This window comes from Ambystoma mexicanum, chromosome 2q, assembly GCF_040938575.1.
Source record: "Ambystoma mexicanum isolate Mex_15411 chromosome 2q, UKY_AmexF1_1, whole genome shotgun sequence".
NCBI classification, from domain to species: Eukaryota; Metazoa; Chordata; class Amphibia; order Caudata; family Ambystomatidae; genus Ambystoma; species Ambystoma mexicanum.
This window is the reverse complement of record NC_090924.1, coordinates 1364807006-1364824131: the sequence shown is the minus strand read 5'-3', so window position 1 is coordinate 1364824131 and position 17126 is coordinate 1364807006.

Sequence of the window (17126 nt, the reverse complement as noted above, 5' to 3'; positions counted from 1 at the left end):
TTACTTCTGCTAACAATATCGATTCAAATTCCTTAAATACACGCTTAGTTCTTAACAACTCTTGCGTCTTTCATCAACTTTGTTTAATCATTTCAGCAATTCTTTACAAAATCACATAAAACGAACAGGCGGACAAACACACTCGGCCGACCACATAAACTCTCGTCTTCTCTTATAAGACTAATCTATGGCCCTATAATACTCTGTGTATGGAGTGTGAACAGACCTCATAAAGTTCACCTTTAATCAAACCCGTCTCTTACTGCTTCCACTATAGTATTTTAGGTTCTGTTCCTTCTGTTGAGCTCTTTAAAGCTCAGGCATTAGGCATACTTTCTATCTGTGGTTCCTTTAACCCATTCTGCACTATACTGTCTGAGTGTAGGTGCGTGCTTCGGCAACTGTTTACAAAGGTGTGTAAGCGGAGTAATATCCTCCATTTTGACACGTCACTCCTTGAACGTCAATACTCACTGTTTACTGTTTGCAATTAATGCTAATATCTTTTAATACAATCAAATAATACGAGGGAGCATCAATCGTCACAAGCTCGAAACCTTTTCCAATTTCGTTTTTTTACTTTAATCTGCTAAAAATATCGATTCAAATTCCTTAAATACACACTTAGTTCTTAAGAACTCTTGCGTCTTTCATCAACTTTGTTTAATCATTTCAGCAATTCTTTACAAAATCACATAAAACGAACAGACGGACAAACACACTCGGCCGACCCCATAAACTCTCGTCTTCTCTTATAAGACTAATCTATGGCCCTATAATACTCTGTGTATGGAGTGTGAACAGACCTCATTAAGTTCACCTTTAATCAAACTCGTCTCCTACTGCTTCCACTATGGGATTTTAGGTTCTGTTCCTTCTGTTGAGCTCTTTGAAGCTCAGGCACTAGGCATACTTTCTATCGTGGCTCCTCCTCACGATACCTCTTAATTGCTTGGCTCCTCTTCAAGTCAATTATTTAATATATTTAACACCACCTCCCTCCGTTACTCGATTTCTCTTTTATCTCTTTCTTTACCCACTGCCCATTCACTCCTTTTGCCACCTCGCTCAGTTTTCTACTCACCAATAGAATCTTTCAACTTCCGAATCTCGGGCTCGCACTCCTCCTCAGTAGCCTCTTCAACTTTCCGTCCTTTCCGCTTTCTGTAGACACCGGGAGGGGATTTTGCAGGAAAACAAGGAAACCTGTCTAACCTGGCTTGCAAGACTTTTTGCGTTACACTAAAAACCGCTATCTCCAGGAAGCCTCACGCCTCAAAAGCTTACTTATCTCGATGGGTATATCTAACCATCAAATCTCTGCTACCATGTGAACTGAGGTACTTCCTCAGGCCTTTAAGATGAGATAGCAATACCTTTGAGATAGATGGGGATACAACATTTTATTCAATCAATAATCGGAACAACTCAGGTAGTTGGCAAAAAGGATAACTGTTTTAATATCAATTATCTAAAACAGGGAGTACAACAAACATCAGTAGACTTCACTTATCAAGATCGGTCTCAAGACTTCTCAAAGCTTTTAGAAAAAACGTACTGATATTCGTCATTGATGACGTTAACCTGCATACTACTAACGTCATCCTACATGGCAAAAACTTAAACCTTATGAGTGAATGTGATAGAGTCTACACGGATCATCTAGGTATGCGATCCATACTCGTCTAGGCAGTGAAGTAAAGTAATAGGTTTCTTAACATCAGGTGGGGCAACTAAGCCCTCCCCTAAAATGTGTCACTACGAAAGTCACTAAATATACGACGTTTAATTGGTTATACAACAATAGGACCCTTGATCATGCAGTCCCCTATCATTGGTTGCCTTTCAACCTCCATCAGTACTCTCCCAGCCCACGTTAGCAGCGCGCAGGCTGAGCATCCATGTGTAGATAAGCTAGTCCTAACCATAGCTTCCCACAAATTAACATGACCATCCATCATCACCTCAGTGGTCTGCCTTCAATTAGAGCTTTGAACTCGGCCTTGGAAATGTCTCTTGCTACTGAAGAATGCAGGGGAGTGCAGGCACACGCTGCCCTCGTGCATAGGTGTGACCATCATGCTCGTCCGATTTCTTCTCCCCACATGACCATGAAATCGAGCTTTCAGTGTATTAAAATGCTATTTTCTAATAGACCTCTGATGTCTTCTTGTTTTCTTCCATGTCTTCTGAACAGAAGCCTTGCTCTTTCACACGGTTTGTATCCAATGTCAGCTCACCTGGGACTGATAAGGCCTCGGCTTCTCAGCTCATCCAACCTTGCCTTTCCGAGTTTTCTCCTGTAAATCACTTGTTTTTCGGACTGCGATTAATGAAAACGTGGTCTTCTTTCTTTCGCTCAGCACTGCTTTTATTCGTATTGGGAGCATCCATCCTTTACTGACTCCAATATATATATATTCAGTAAAAAAACTTTGTTAAAGGGACGTTATGGTTAAGTTGCGCTACTAAAAACCTATGAAATTCAGTGAAAAAACTTTGTTAAAGGACGTTATGGTTCAAAGTAAAACCGAAAAAACCCTGAAATTCGGCAGTTATGGTAAGATAAGCAACCATAACTCGTGCCACCGTGCACTGCTAACACTAACACCCAGGACATTTTACTGAATTCCATAGGTTTTTAGTAGCGCAACTTATCCATAACGTCCCTTTAACAAAGTTTTTTTACTGAATTTCATAGTTTTTTATTAGTGCAACGTAACCATAACGTCCTTTTCAATGGAGGAAGACCACTAGCATCCTAGGTTCTCAAAGTGGGAACCCGGGTTGGTAAAAAAAAGATTTTTCTTCCCAAACCAGGATGCCGCAGGCAGGCGTCCCGGTGTAGGAAGGAAAATCTTTTACCAAGATGAACACCAGGGAAAGGGAAGGCAGGGTGTATAAAGAGAACACAGCAGGGCATCGGCGGGGGGTCGGGAAGACCAGGAGAGAGACACAGGCCATGAGCAGGGGGTGGAAAGAAGGGAGACACGGGGCATGAGCGGGAAAGAAGGGAGACACGGGGCATGATCAGTGGGTGAGGGAGGGAAGAAGGGAGACACGGGGCATGAGCGGGAAAGAAGGGAGACACGGGGCATGAGTGAGGGGTGGGGGGAAGAAGGGAGACACGGGGCATGAGCGGGGGGTGGGGGTGAACAGGGGAGACACAGGCCATGAGCAGGGGAAAAGGAGGGAGACAGACACGGAGCATGAGCGGGGGTGGGGGTGAACAGGAGAGACACAGGGCATGAGCGGGGGTAGGGCAAGGTGGGGCCCCCACCCCCGGTCATGCCCCATGTCTGCCCTATTCCAACAGTGCAGACACGGGAATGAGCGTGGGGTGGGGGGGAAAGAAGGGAGACATGGGGCAGGAGCGGGAGTGAGGGGGAGGAAGACACGGGGCATGAGCGGGGGGTGGGGGGGAAGAAGGGAGACACGGGGCATGAGCGGGGGGTGGGGGGCAACACGAGACAGACACAGGGCATGAGCGGGGGGTGGGGGGCAACAGGAGAGACACGGGGCATGAGCGGGGGATAGGGAGAACAGGAGACAGACAGGGGGCATGAGCGGGGTCAACAGGAGACAGACACAGGGCATGAGCGGGGGTGGGGGGCAACAGGAGAGACACAGGGCATGAGCGAGGGTGGGGGGAACAGGAGACAGACACGGGGCATGAGCGGGGGGTGGGGGAACAGCAGACACGGGGCATGAGCGGGGGGTGGGGAGAACAGATGAAAGACACGGGGCATGAGCGGGGGGTGGGGGGCAAAAGGAGACAGACATGTGGCATGAGCGGGGGGTGGGAGGAGCATGAGACAGACACGGGGCATGAGCGGGGGGTGGGGAGAACAGGAGACAGACACGGGGCATGAGCGGGGGGGTGGGGGGGCAACAAGAGAGAGACACGGGGTATGAGCGGGTGGGGGAACAGGAGACAGACACGGGGCATGAGCGGGGGGTGGGGGGAACAGGAGACAGACACGGGGCATGAGCGGGGGGTGGGGGGAACAGAAGACAGACACAGGGCATGAGCGGGGGTGGGGGGTAGGGGGAGAGACACACGGGGCATGAGCGGGGGTCGGGGGAAGGAGGGAGACACACGGGGCATGAGTGGGGGGTGGGGGGGAGGGAGAGAGTCACATGGGGCATGAGCGGGGGTGGAGGGAGGGAGAGAGACACACGGGGCATGAGTGGGGGTGGGGGGCAGGGAGAGAGACACACAGGGCATGAGCGGGGGGTGGGGGGGAGGGAGAGAGACACACAGGGCATGAGCGGGGGGTGGGGGGGAGGGAAGAGACACACGGGGCATGAGCGGGAGGTGGGGGGGAGGGAAGAGACACACGGGGAATGAGCAGGGGGTGGGGGGGAAGGAGAGAGATACACGGTGCATGAGCAGGGGGTGGGGGGAGGGAGAGAGACACACGGGGCATGAGCGGGGGGGTGGGGGGGAGGGAGAGTGACACACGGGGCATGAGAGGGGGGTGGGGGGAGGGAGAGAGACACACGGGGCATGAGCGGGGGGCGGGGCATGAGTGGGGGGTGTGGGCGAGGGAAGAGACACAAGAGACACACGGGGCATGAGCGGGGGGTGGGGGGAAGAGACACACAGGGCATGAGCGAGGGGGTGGGGGGGAGGGAAGAGACACACAGGGCATGAGCGGGGGTGGGGGGGAGGGGGAGAGACACGGGGCATGAGCAGGGGGTGGGGGGAGGAGAGAGGCACACGGGCATGAGCGGGGGGTGGGGGGAGGGGGAGAGACACACGGGGCATGAGCGGGGGGTGGGGGGAAGAAGAGAGACACACGGGGCATGAGCGAGGGGTGGGGGAGAGGGAGAGAGACACACGGGACTTGAGCGGGGGTGCGGGGGAGGGAGAGAGACACACGGGGCATGAGCGGGGGGCGGGGGGAGGGAGAGAGACACACGGGACATGAGCGGGGGGTGGGGGGAGGGAGACACACGGGGCATGAGCAGGGGGTGGGGGGGAGGGAGAGAGACACACGGGGCATGAGCGGGGGGTGGGGGGAGGGAAGAGACACACGGGGCATGAGCGGGGGTGGGGAGGAGGGAAGAGACACACGGGGCATGAGCGGGGGGTGGGGGGAGGGAGAGAGACACACGGGGCATGAGCGGGGGGTGGGGGGAGGGAAGAGACACACGGGGCATGAGCGGGGGTGGGGGGATTTGTATGTCAGGAGACGAGCAAAAACACGGACATGAGTTTGTGCGGCAGATCCCACTCCTCGGCCCTCCGCTGGCCACCGTGTGCGATGGCGTGAGCAGGGGGCTGGAGGAACAGGGGAGACATGGAGCATGAGCGGGGCTGGGGGGTACAGGAAGGACACACGGGGCATGAGCGGGGGTGGGGGGGACACAAAGGACACACGGGGCATGAGCGGGGGTGGGAGGAACAGGAGACAGACACGCTCCTGCTGACCTGACAAAGCCTCTCATGCGGGAAAGAAAGATGGCGGGCGTCTCTGAAGCCAGACGCACTGCACGCTTTCACCGCATCCAATGAGAGAGCATGTAAGATGTCCGCGGACATCACGCAAGCTACTTGCCCAATCACCGTCCTGTCCGCGGAGCGAACAGGGAAGTGTGTCCGCGAAGCGAACACAGATATCAAAACATTTTTTTGACCTACTTTGTTTTCCAAAACTACTGGACGGATTTTCACCAAATTTGCAAAAGCACGCTTTCAGACCAAGCCGCTGCTCCTGGTCCAAATTTGGTGAAAATCTGTCCAGCGGTTTGGGCTGTAGGCGTGAGCAAATAATTTTTCCCATTCAGTCTGTGGGAAAAAACAGAAATTTCGGGACTCCCCTATAACTTTTCCTCCCCTGGACGGATCGTCCCCAAACTTTGCAAAAGAATTCAGAGTGGGCCATATACTTTTATTTGCAAAGTTTGGTGAGGATTCGTCCAGAGGGGGCGAAGTTATAAGCCGCCCAAAAAGTGCTCTTCCTATGGAAACACCAACTTAACCATAACTACACTGCCACTATCGTGCCAGTGTAATATATATATATATATATATATATATATATATATATATATATATATATATATATATATATATATGTACATGGTGGCGCATGCCGCAATCTATTCACTATAAAGCTAGCCTTTTAAGAATACGTCATCTGCTTGCACATCTTTGCATATTTACACGTGTGTAATGGTTTGATATCTTCATTATTTCTTTAACATAAGCTTCTTCATCTTGATCCCAAGATGTCCTTTGTCTCGATACTTTCTTGATGCCTTATAGACTTGCTTTCCCTTTAGTCTCTGCATCCCTTCCTTTATAAGTCAGCTTCATATTCGTATGACATCATCATTTCATTTTGTTATTCAATTCGTCCTATTCTGTTCTGGATTATCACTCGGACAGCCATCATACTGTCTCATATGCGGATATGGTTTCTTCAATGGGAACTTCCAGGATTCCCTTTATCCTTTGTTGTTTCAGTTGTTTCACATATGTCACATACTCTGGTTTCCAACATATAGGCATTCTGGGCAAAGTGGTTGAGGTGGGGGTACTTAGCTCCTTCTCTACCAAGGATATGGGGGAAGGGGAGGAGGAAGGAAATCAAGAAGACGAAGAAAAGGATGAGGAAGGCCTTAGTAACAGTTCTTCTGATAGAAAACTGATACTAATGACGATATTGTAAATGAGATCATGGGTAAAAAAGGAACTGAAATCGCAATCTAGTTGTCTAAGAAGTATTTTGGAGAGACTCGATTTTATAGATCTGGGGTCAAATCTAAGAAGTATAGCTAATCAGGATGGGGTAAGAAAAGGCACTGGGAGTGAAATTATAAAAGTAAATGTCTTGACCGAAGAAAGGTAAAGGTGATTGTGGTGCCGGATGAAGAAGTGGGGGAAAGTAAAAAAGATAGGAAAGACCTGGAACCTCTCCACCTAGTATTATCGAAGAACTCCAAGAAGAGGGGGAAATAAATGAGAGTGTTAAAAGTGGCGGAACTAAAGAACACAAAGGCCTCTTCTCGCAAGTTTATGCGAACCACGAGAAAGGACCTAAATGGTGAGCAGGCTATTGTGGAAGAAGAGGGAGATTCAGGAGAAAGTAATGAAGGGGGTAAGGAATGAAAATAAATGTAGTAAGAATAACAAATATAATGAATTGGAACAAAAAGAACACTCTACTGCTGCGAAGAGATTGATAGATGTATTAAAAGAAAAGAAACCCGAGATTTCCTAGGGTGAACTGCTAAAAATAGAGATAAAGGGAAACAGCTGTTTGGAATATTTAATCAGCTGGTACCTATCCAACCGAGGTTTCCAATGCCCCTCCACTCCCCCCCACCAGAGTCATAATACGGGTCATGTAAGTATTTGGGATGTGGAGAAGGGGTCGGAAGAAAGGGGACAAACAATGAGTGCAAAGCGAGCAAAAGGAGTTATATCAGTACAAATGGGGGACATGGAATGGAAGTCCGATGGACAGGAGAGGGAGGTGTCCATGTGTTTGGGGGAGGACAGTATACAGAAAAGCTTAAGCCTGTCAGAAACGGAAGTAAGAAATATTGTGAGAGACATACTGGAGGGTATAAAGTGCGGGATCCAGCAGGAGGGAAAAAGGGACGAGGAAATTGCATTGGGTACAGGCGTGAAAGATGGTGAGGTAGTTGAATGTAGGGTCACGGCTGAAAACAGAATTCAGCCTGAAGGAGGGTGGGAGAGGGAGAAGGGGGGAAATTTGTGGAGGACTGTAGAGGAGGTAACAATACAGAAAATGCGAGCTCCAAAACAACCGTAGGCTTCTAGTTTAATTCTGACTGATCTTTTTGATGAAGGTGGGCCAAACTCGCTGAACAGGATGGGGATTCTGGCCCTATTTGATCTAATATCTGCCTTATGATTGATTTCATCAGCCGATATTCTAATGGTGGACTGTATTCACCCTCAAGGCTCTGACTATGTGAGACTAGTCATTCACAGGCCGATTCATGGAATTAATGTGCGTCGAAAATCGCAGCGCAAGTGTGCAAAAGCATGCGAATCACAGCGCAAGCGTGAAAATCGCAGCGTAAGTGTGCGATAGCCGCGCACCTCGATTCATGGAAGTCCGGGTGCGTGTAAATCCTGGGATGTGCGCTAAAATCATGCGTGGCGAACGCGGGCGCACACGTCATCAAAAGTGGGTGGAACACGGGGCGTAACAGTGGGAATGGGGAACAATGCATGAAAATGTGGGCGTTATGGGAGAAGTACAGGAGGTAAATGCGCAAAACTCCCACACGTGCGCCCACAACACGTATTCATGGAATCGAACAGGGGAAAAGTGTGCGCCAAAAAAGACGTGCTAATCCGGAAACACGTACGCCAGCAGGATGCAGGCGTACGCGGCCCCGCACAGCATAAAAGTGTGCGCAAACAACAAACAAGCTCAGACGCTACGATGAATATACCATTCCTCCCAGCAGTGGTCGTGGGACACCGCAGGAGGAGGAGGATAGCCAGGCCCAGAAATTTTACACCCAGGACCAGCCTTTTTGGGATGCCTGATGACCAGGTGTATGGGAGGTACAGGTTCCCACCACACATAATACTCGACCTCGTGAATGAGTGGGAGGATGACCTCACATCACCCACCCTGTGCTCCCAAGCACTGAGCCCCTTGGAAAAGGTGCTCAATGTACTGCACTTCTTGGCCACTGGTTCATTTCAGCAGACAAGTGCCATAGTGGGGGGGGGGGTGTCACAGGCCACGCAGTCACGCTGCCTACACCAGGTGTTGGCCATCATGACTGCACGCTCTCCAGTCCGCAGGCACATATACATGCCCAGAACACCTGCAGAAAGGCAGGCTGCCATCCAGGACTTTTACGGGGTGGCACACTTTCCCAAAGTGCTAGGTGCCATTGATTGCACCCATGTGGCTCTACGTCCTACCAGGGCAACTGAGCACATCTATAGAAACCGCAAGCACTGGCATTCCATCAACGTGCAGGTAGAATCATCACCTCAGTATATGCCAATTATCCAGGGTCCACCCATGACAGTTTCATTTTCAGAATGTCACCCTTAAACCGGGACTAGAAGCTGGGCGGCATGGCGATACATGGCTGCTTGGTGAGTATAAATGCCTCTGCACATGCATGCATGTCAGATACTGAGTAATGTCACAACCCCACTAATGATACCCATCATCACCTCCCCAGGGGACAGTGTCTACCCTCTGAGCACCCACATGATGACACCAATTCGGAACCCCACCACACCACCTGAGGTAAAATACAACACAGCCCATATTGCAACCCGGGGCATAGTGGAGCGCACATTCGGAGTGCTCAAGTCACGCTTTCGCTCCCTTGACCGCTCTGGTGGGCAGATGCTATAAGCGCCCCCAGTAGTGTGCAGGATCATAGTGGCAGCATGTGTCCTGCACAACGTTGCAACCCGCCGGGGACTGTCGGTGGACATGGTAGTGCCCCCACATCCCCAACCACATGCACGGCGCTGCGCATGGGAGGGGAAAGGGCACGTGGTGAGGCAGCCCGTACGCAGCTGGTGGCTAATTACTTCATCTAAAATCACACCCCTGTGGAGTGCACACAGCCCTGGCACATACCAGCTGACAATCAATGATGATGACATAAGGGACAGTCAACTGTCACAACCATACCAGCCTGAGATTGGTCACCTGGAAGTGTTACATTGTGTGCATCCCTACCTAATGAAAGACAACCAATGCTGTGCCACAAAATGACACACATTTATGCTGCATGAATGACTACCCCCTTGCAAAATGCAACATGAAAATAATGCCATGTCACCAAACCCCTCCCCATCTCAACTACCCAACACACCATGGCATGTCATGCAATGTGAAAGCAACCAAATTAATGCACAACACATGACACAAGTGTCACAAAGTGCACTGTCCCAAATGGAAACAGGCCACAGACAATATGCTCCCGGTAATCAATAACAAACAGCACACATGAACAAATACTTACCAGCAACACAATACAGCAACACAGGATGAAACAGTGGCAAAATATGACAGTATAAAATCAAAGTAGTGCAAGTCTTACAACCTGAATAAGCCAGCACATCGACCCCTTCCAACTGCAGAGTGTTGCTGTCAGGCAAATGTGTCAGTGTACTGCATACAACATGAACTGCATCTGCAAAGGAGACGGCCTTGTGAAGACATGAAGAAGGTACCTGTGAATAAGGAGGAAGACATGGATGCACAAGCACATATCAATACACCATGCAGTGTTCAATACAACAACATTCCCCACTAGGGATGTCCACACAGTTTTGACTACAGACTGCCCACACAGCTCATGAGAGCCCAATGTCACTGTGTAAGTACTTGGTCACACCCTTTGCAAGCCCATGGAAAGGGGAAGCAGGACGGGTGTGTGTGTCATGAACCCAAGCATCTAACCCAAAGACAGGGCAAGCCTGCATGTGCCCAGCTGGAATACACAGTGGATGCCCACGGGAGCCACACAAGGCAACAACAAAAACTGTAAAAAAAAAAAAAAATCAAAAATGGCCATGTGTGGACCGGGGGAGGGGGTAAGACCACCTAGAAGGTTCGAGGACAGGGTGCACACCAACACCCACCTGCGTGGATGTTGCGGAAAAAAAAATACCTCCATGGGCTCATGGCCTGCACGGCTACGCCAATGTGGGAGAACTGCTGTCGCTCTCTACGCCCTCTGCTGCTACATCAGGAGGTGGCGGTGCTATGGGAGGCAGCCCACGCAAAGCCCTGGTATGGTCCTCCATGGCAGCAAGCATGCGGGTGTGGAAGGTCTTGTTCTGGAGGATGATAGTACGAGTTGCCTGCAGCTCAGCTGAGAGCGAACGTGTGAGCTGCTCCAGCTGCTGTTCTGACCTAAAATTTCGTGAAGCCTCAAGTTCACCCAGAGTCTCCCTGAGGAAATGGAGTTCTAACCTCAGGGCTTCCCTGTGGCCCTGTGACTCTACAGATATGGCTTCACGCAGAGTCTCCAGTGCCGCCCGTCGGTCCCTGTTGGACGCCAACATGTCTTCCCTGTGTGATTGGCAAATGGAGTCTGTTGCCTGCTGTTGTTGCTCCATCTGCCTTTCAGTTGGGAGAATGGAAGTGGCCACCCCGTGCGTGGAAAAATGAACCCGCACTGCGCTGTGGCACCCAGAAACACAAAAATAAGCGTACGCGTGTTACACGCAGCCTACAATGACCTCTGAAGGGGTACGCGATACACGGGGGCAACCACAGTTGGAAAATACATGCACGACTCACCGTCTGCCTTGAAAAAGAACGTGAAAAAGACACACGTGTGCGCGTTGGCAACATCCCCGCCAAAAGAAGAAAAGAACGCAGTCTGAGGAAACAGGGAGTACGAACTGGAAACATTGTGAAGTAATCGCGTGTGAACTGACAAGAAGTACAAGAAACACCCGCTAGCTCTCCACAAAAAGCACTTACAAGAAAATAGCGTGATTCTCGTACCTTTTAAGCCAGCCCACACATGCAACGTCACTTACGCGCTTACGCGCTAAGGCCCTTTCCTCCAGTAGCGCGGTGACGTGCAGTTTTCTCACGTGCTGATTCACAATGCACCCGTGTTGTGGGGAACACCTGCGCGCGTAACGTCACTTACGCGTTTACGCGCTATGGGCCTTTCCTCAGATTTCACGCTGACGTGCACTTTTTTCACGTGCCAAATCACTCCGTATCAAGCTGGCCACGCAAAAACACACAGAAGACCACGCTCCTGCCCAAAAGGCCATTTTCCTGCCCCCAAGAGCCCCGAGCACGCTCCCACCAGCCATCTGCTGCTGCCTGCCTGCTGCCCACGTGCCCTGCTATTTGGTGCCTGCACGTCAGCCATCTGCAGGCATCCAGTTGCTGTGTCCACCCCTGCTGGAACAGAAGACTCCCGACTGGGATACCATCGTTCCACAGCCCAGCCCCAGGACCCAGTTGCCAACCCACGCCTGCCTCGGGGGTCACCATGTCGGGGCAAACACCATCTGAGACCACTGGCGACCCCAAGCCTTTGAGGCAGAGGGCCACCAGCTTCAGTGAGAAGCAAGTTGGTGTCCTGGTGGAGCATGTCCTGGGGCATTATGATGCCCTCTTCGGAACATCACGCGCCAACAAGGAAGGACGGGAGAGGATCTGGGGAGGACGCAGTGGTTGCCATCAATGCGGAGAGGGTGACAACCCGTGACATCAAGCACGTCTGGAATCGCTGGGACGACTTCAGGTCCAGGAGCCTCTACAAGGAGCGGCGCCTCGCGATGGCAGAGGATGCAGAGGGGTGCCGGGTCAGCATGAGCAACATCCAGATGAGGGTCCTGGAACGCGTAGACCAAGCGCTCCACGCCCAGATCCTTCGGAGGCAGACCCGTCTGGAGTTGAGCGGTGAGTGGCCAAGCATTGCTGTTTGAGACAGGGCATGTTGCAGTGTGCTGGTAGTCTGATACTTGCCTATATGTGTGACATAGGCCATGAATGGATGTGTGTGTGCAGGGACATCATGGTCATGCATGTGAGACCAGTAATGTGTGAACCACATGGATGGTGCATGTGTTCCAATGCTGGAGGGCTGTATGCGGAATGCACACATGAATGCAGCCAGTCTCTGTTCTTGGACATGGAGGGGGGTGAGGGATGGGTGCTGCTCTCATGTACATGTATGCTGCACATGTGGTTGTGTCTGAGAAGTGTGTGTGTGACTTTGAAACGCCATGGATGCATGACACATGTCCGTGATGATGTGTAGATTAACTCATGCAGTGCGGTCACCATTGTATCCACTGTGTCTATCCACTGTGTCTGTGGTGTACAAGCCATGATGCATGACCCTCCGGTGATGTGTATGCATGGGATCAGTGTGAGCCATGATGCATGTGAGTTTGAAGGAACATTTTGGCTAAAAGAGGCTCTTGTACATGGATGCTGATGTTGATTGCAGGCGTCGTGCCTGTTTCTGCATGTGTGTTGCGTGCATTCACCCATGTATTACGGAGGGACAGGACAGAAGTGACATTTGACAGAGCCACTCATGTGTTATTGCTTTCTGTCTAGGGGAATATTATACTGTACCCTGATGCTTGTGTTCTAGGTCTCCCTCTACGCAGCGTCAAGTGAAGAAGAGGGCGGAGACGGCGCTGTGGAGCCAAGTGGCGGGGATGCCTCCACCGGGCGGTGAGGCCAGGCCCAGCCACCCTCCCAGGAATTGCCATCATCCGGGAGCGAGGGGTCTGGTGCCGCGTCTGCCACTACGGCTGTAGCGGAAGGGCCGGGTGAGCCCCCACAGGGGCTTGCAATGGCAGAAGACGGTGTGGAAACATCCAGGTTGGTGGTCTCCACAGAGGAGGAGGAGCCCGCTACTGAGCCGTACATGGGGCCTGGTGGGGGTAGTACCACTGGTGCAAGTGGTGCAGGCCAGGGTCAGGAGGCAGCACAGGTCACCACGGAGGGGCCTGTGCATGTCGCTGTCCTTGACCCTGTGACTGCACGACCATGCACCAGCAGGGATGCCCCATCCCAGGCCCGTCCGCAGGTAGGGGGGATGCCACGTCATCTGCCTCTCCACTACCTGCGGACGAGGGGTCCCATGACTGTATGGGCTCCGTCCTGGTTGGTGTTGCGTTGCGCACGCGTGACATTCGTGATAACGTGCGTGCTTCCTGGGTGGAGCACGCACACCATCACGAACAGCAGCCTCGTGACGTGGCACTGTTGGGAGGGGCCCTGATCGGTGGGTTCCTACATGTGTCACGCACTCTGGCGGACCTCTCCTCCTCTGTGGAGACTATGCGCCAGTCGTTCTCCCTGCCGTCTTCCCGGCCAGTTTTCACCAGGGCCCCCTGTGGACCTGGCCTGACCAACACAGCCAGCTTGGTGGAGATCCCATCCCTGCCACAGTCGGGAGTCAACGGTCCAGCAGGGGTGGACACCACAACAACTGGAGACCAGCTGATGGAGGATGTGCAGGCATCATCAGACAGGGCACATGGACAGCAGCAGCAGCAGGCTCTGGGTGGGAGCAATGATGGCTCGGGGCCATCGACATCAGAGGGGCAGGCATTGGCCAGAGGGCAGGAGGACCCTGGAATGGGTGTGTCTTCCGTGTGGCTGCGGTGGGGCCGGCGTATAGATGCGGAGCGGCGGCGGGCAGAAGAAGCACGGTTTACAATGGTCATGGCGGAGAACTCCATGCGGAGGGCACTGAGGCGGGCCGAATGCCTCGAGGCTATTCGCAGGGAGTTGGAGTCCAACATGGTATCGTCCCTGCGAACCCTCGGGGCCATGGAAGAGGAGTGCCTTCAGGATATTGAGCAGGAGTTCGATGATGCCCTGGCCCTGGAAATCGGAAAGTGAGCCATCGGACTAGCATGCCGCCACTGTATATAGTTTTTAGTTTTAGGTTTCATTTTTGTTTTCCTTTATTTTGGGATGTTTGGACTTTGCCCCACACATTTGTATATAGTTTTTTTATTAGGTAGTTTTTTCCATAGGTTTTTGTTCTTTTGTTGGGCTCATGGACCCTTGACAATTGATTGTACATAGTTGGACAATGAACTTTTTCTTTGGATTTCAACATGGATTAATGGATTTTATTTTTTACATTTCCTTTGGATTTGCTTTGGTGGAGGGAGAGTTTGGACTATTTTTCTTTTGGATTTCTTTGGATTGGTTATACTTTTCATGTACTCATCTTTTGGACATGCTTTTCATTTCATGTTTGCAATTTTTTTATGCTTTCATTTCATTGTTTTATTTTTGTCCATAACACATTATGATATTTTACTTACATGTGTGTAATTTGCTCTTTGAGTTCATGCATGTGAAAATGTGGGTTTACACAATCAATGCCAACCAGTATGTGTGTGTGACGGACATGTGTTGATGTACATAGTTGACTTTTGGTTTGTGTCTTCAGATAGGCATGTCAGTGTGGGGTGGATTGGGAAATCATTGCGTCTCAAGACTGGGGTGGCACGCTGTGGTATTTTGTTGGAGATGTGGGCCATGATTGTGCATCTTTATGTCATGTAGGGGGTGGACATGAGTCAGGGCCTGAGGCTCACTGCTGGGTGGGTGGGACTGCTGGGGGACATGAGTCGGGGCCTGCTGGCAGGTGCCCGTCAATGCTGGGTGGTGGGGGTGCTGGGGGACATGAGTCGGGGCCTGCTGGCAGGTGCCCGTCAATGCTGGGTGAGTGGGGGTGCTGGGTGACATGAGTTGGTGATCACTAGTGACAGGTGACATGTGGGATGGCTGGGGGGCATGCCCATGGTGGATGGGCTGCATGCGGGACATGGCCAGGGGTGCTGGGTAGTCCCCTGTGGTATGGTCTGCCTGCAGGGGCCATGGAGGGGGTAGAGGGCACACCTGGGAGGACCCACACTGGCAATTCACATGTGGGACTCCCCGCGCACCCCACTGGATACACATACCCCGCTTCGACAGCGAAATCACGTGTGAAACTCCCCGCGAACCCCAGTAATACACGTACCCTGCTCGCACAGGGCCAATCGAGGGAGAGAGGGAGAGAGACACACAGGGCATGAGCGGGGGGTGGGGGGCAGGGAGAGAGAGACACACGGGGCATGAGCGGGGGGTGGGGGGGAGGGAGAGAGACACACGGGACATGAGCGGGGGTGGGGGGAGGGAAGAGACACACAGGGCATGAGCAGGGGGTGGGGGGAGGGAGAGAGACACATGGGGCATGAGCGGGGGGTGGGGGGAGGGAGAGAGACACACGGGGCATGAGCGGGGGTGGGGGGAGGGAGGGAGACACACGGGGCATGAGCAGGGGGCGGGGCATGAGTGGGGGGTGGGGGCGAGGGAAGAGACACAAGAGACACACGGGGCATGAGCAGGGGGTGGCGGGGGAAGAGACACACGGGGCATGAGCGGGGGGAGGGAAGAGACACATGGGGCATGAGCGGGGGGTGGGGGAGAGACACACGGGGCATGAACGGGGGGTGGGGGGGAGGAGAGAGACACACGGGAATGAGCTGGGGGTGGGGGCTGGGGGAGAGACACACGGGGCATGAGCGGGGGTGGGGGGAAGAAGAGAGACACACGGGGCATGAGCGGGGGGTGGGGGGGAGGGAGAGAGACACACGGGGCTTGAGCGGGGGTTGGGGGGTGGGAAAGAGACACACGGGGCATGAGCAGGGGGCGGGGGGAGGGAGAGAGACACACGGGGCATGAGCGGGTGGTGGGGGGGAGGGAGAGAGACACATGGGGCATGAGCAGGGGGTGGGGGGGAGGATGAGAGACACACGGGGCATGAGCGGGGGGTGGGGGGGAGGGAAGAGACACACGGGGCATGAGCGGGGGTGGGGAGGAGGGAAGAGACACACGGGGCATGAGCGGGGGGTGGGGGAGGGAGAGAGACACACGGGGCATGAGCGGGGGGTGGGGGGAGGGAAGAGACACACGGGGCATGAGCGGGGGTGGGGGGGTTTGTATGTCAGGAGACGAACAAAAACACAGACATGAGTTTGTGCGGCAGATCCCACTCCTCGGCCCTCCGCTGGCCACCGTGTGCGATGGCGTGAGCAGGGGGCTGGAGGAACAGGGGAGACACGGAGCATGAGCGGGGGTGGGGGGGACAGGAAGGACACACGGGGCATGAGCGGGGTGGGGGGGACACAAAGGACACACGGGGCATGAGCGGGGTGGGAGGAACAGGAGACATACACGTTCCTGCTGACCTGACAAAGCCTCTCATGCGGGAAAGAAAGATGGCGGGCGTCTCTGAAGCCAGACGCACTGCACGCTTTCACTGCATCCAATGAGAGAGCATGTCAGATGTCCGCGGACATCATGCAAGCTGCTTGCCCAATCACCGTCCTGTCCGCGGAGCGAACAGGGAAGTGTGTCCGCGAAGCGAACACAGATATCAAAACATTTTTTTGACCTACTTTGTTTTCCAAAACTACTGGACGGATTTTCACCAAATTTGCAAAAGCACGCTTTCAGACCAAGCCGCTGCTCCTGGTCCAAATTTGGTGAAAATCTGTCCAGCGGTTTGGGCTGTAGGCGTGAGCAAATAATTTTTCCCATTCAGTCTGTGGGAAAAAACAGAAATTTCGGGACTCCCCTATAACTTTTCCTCCC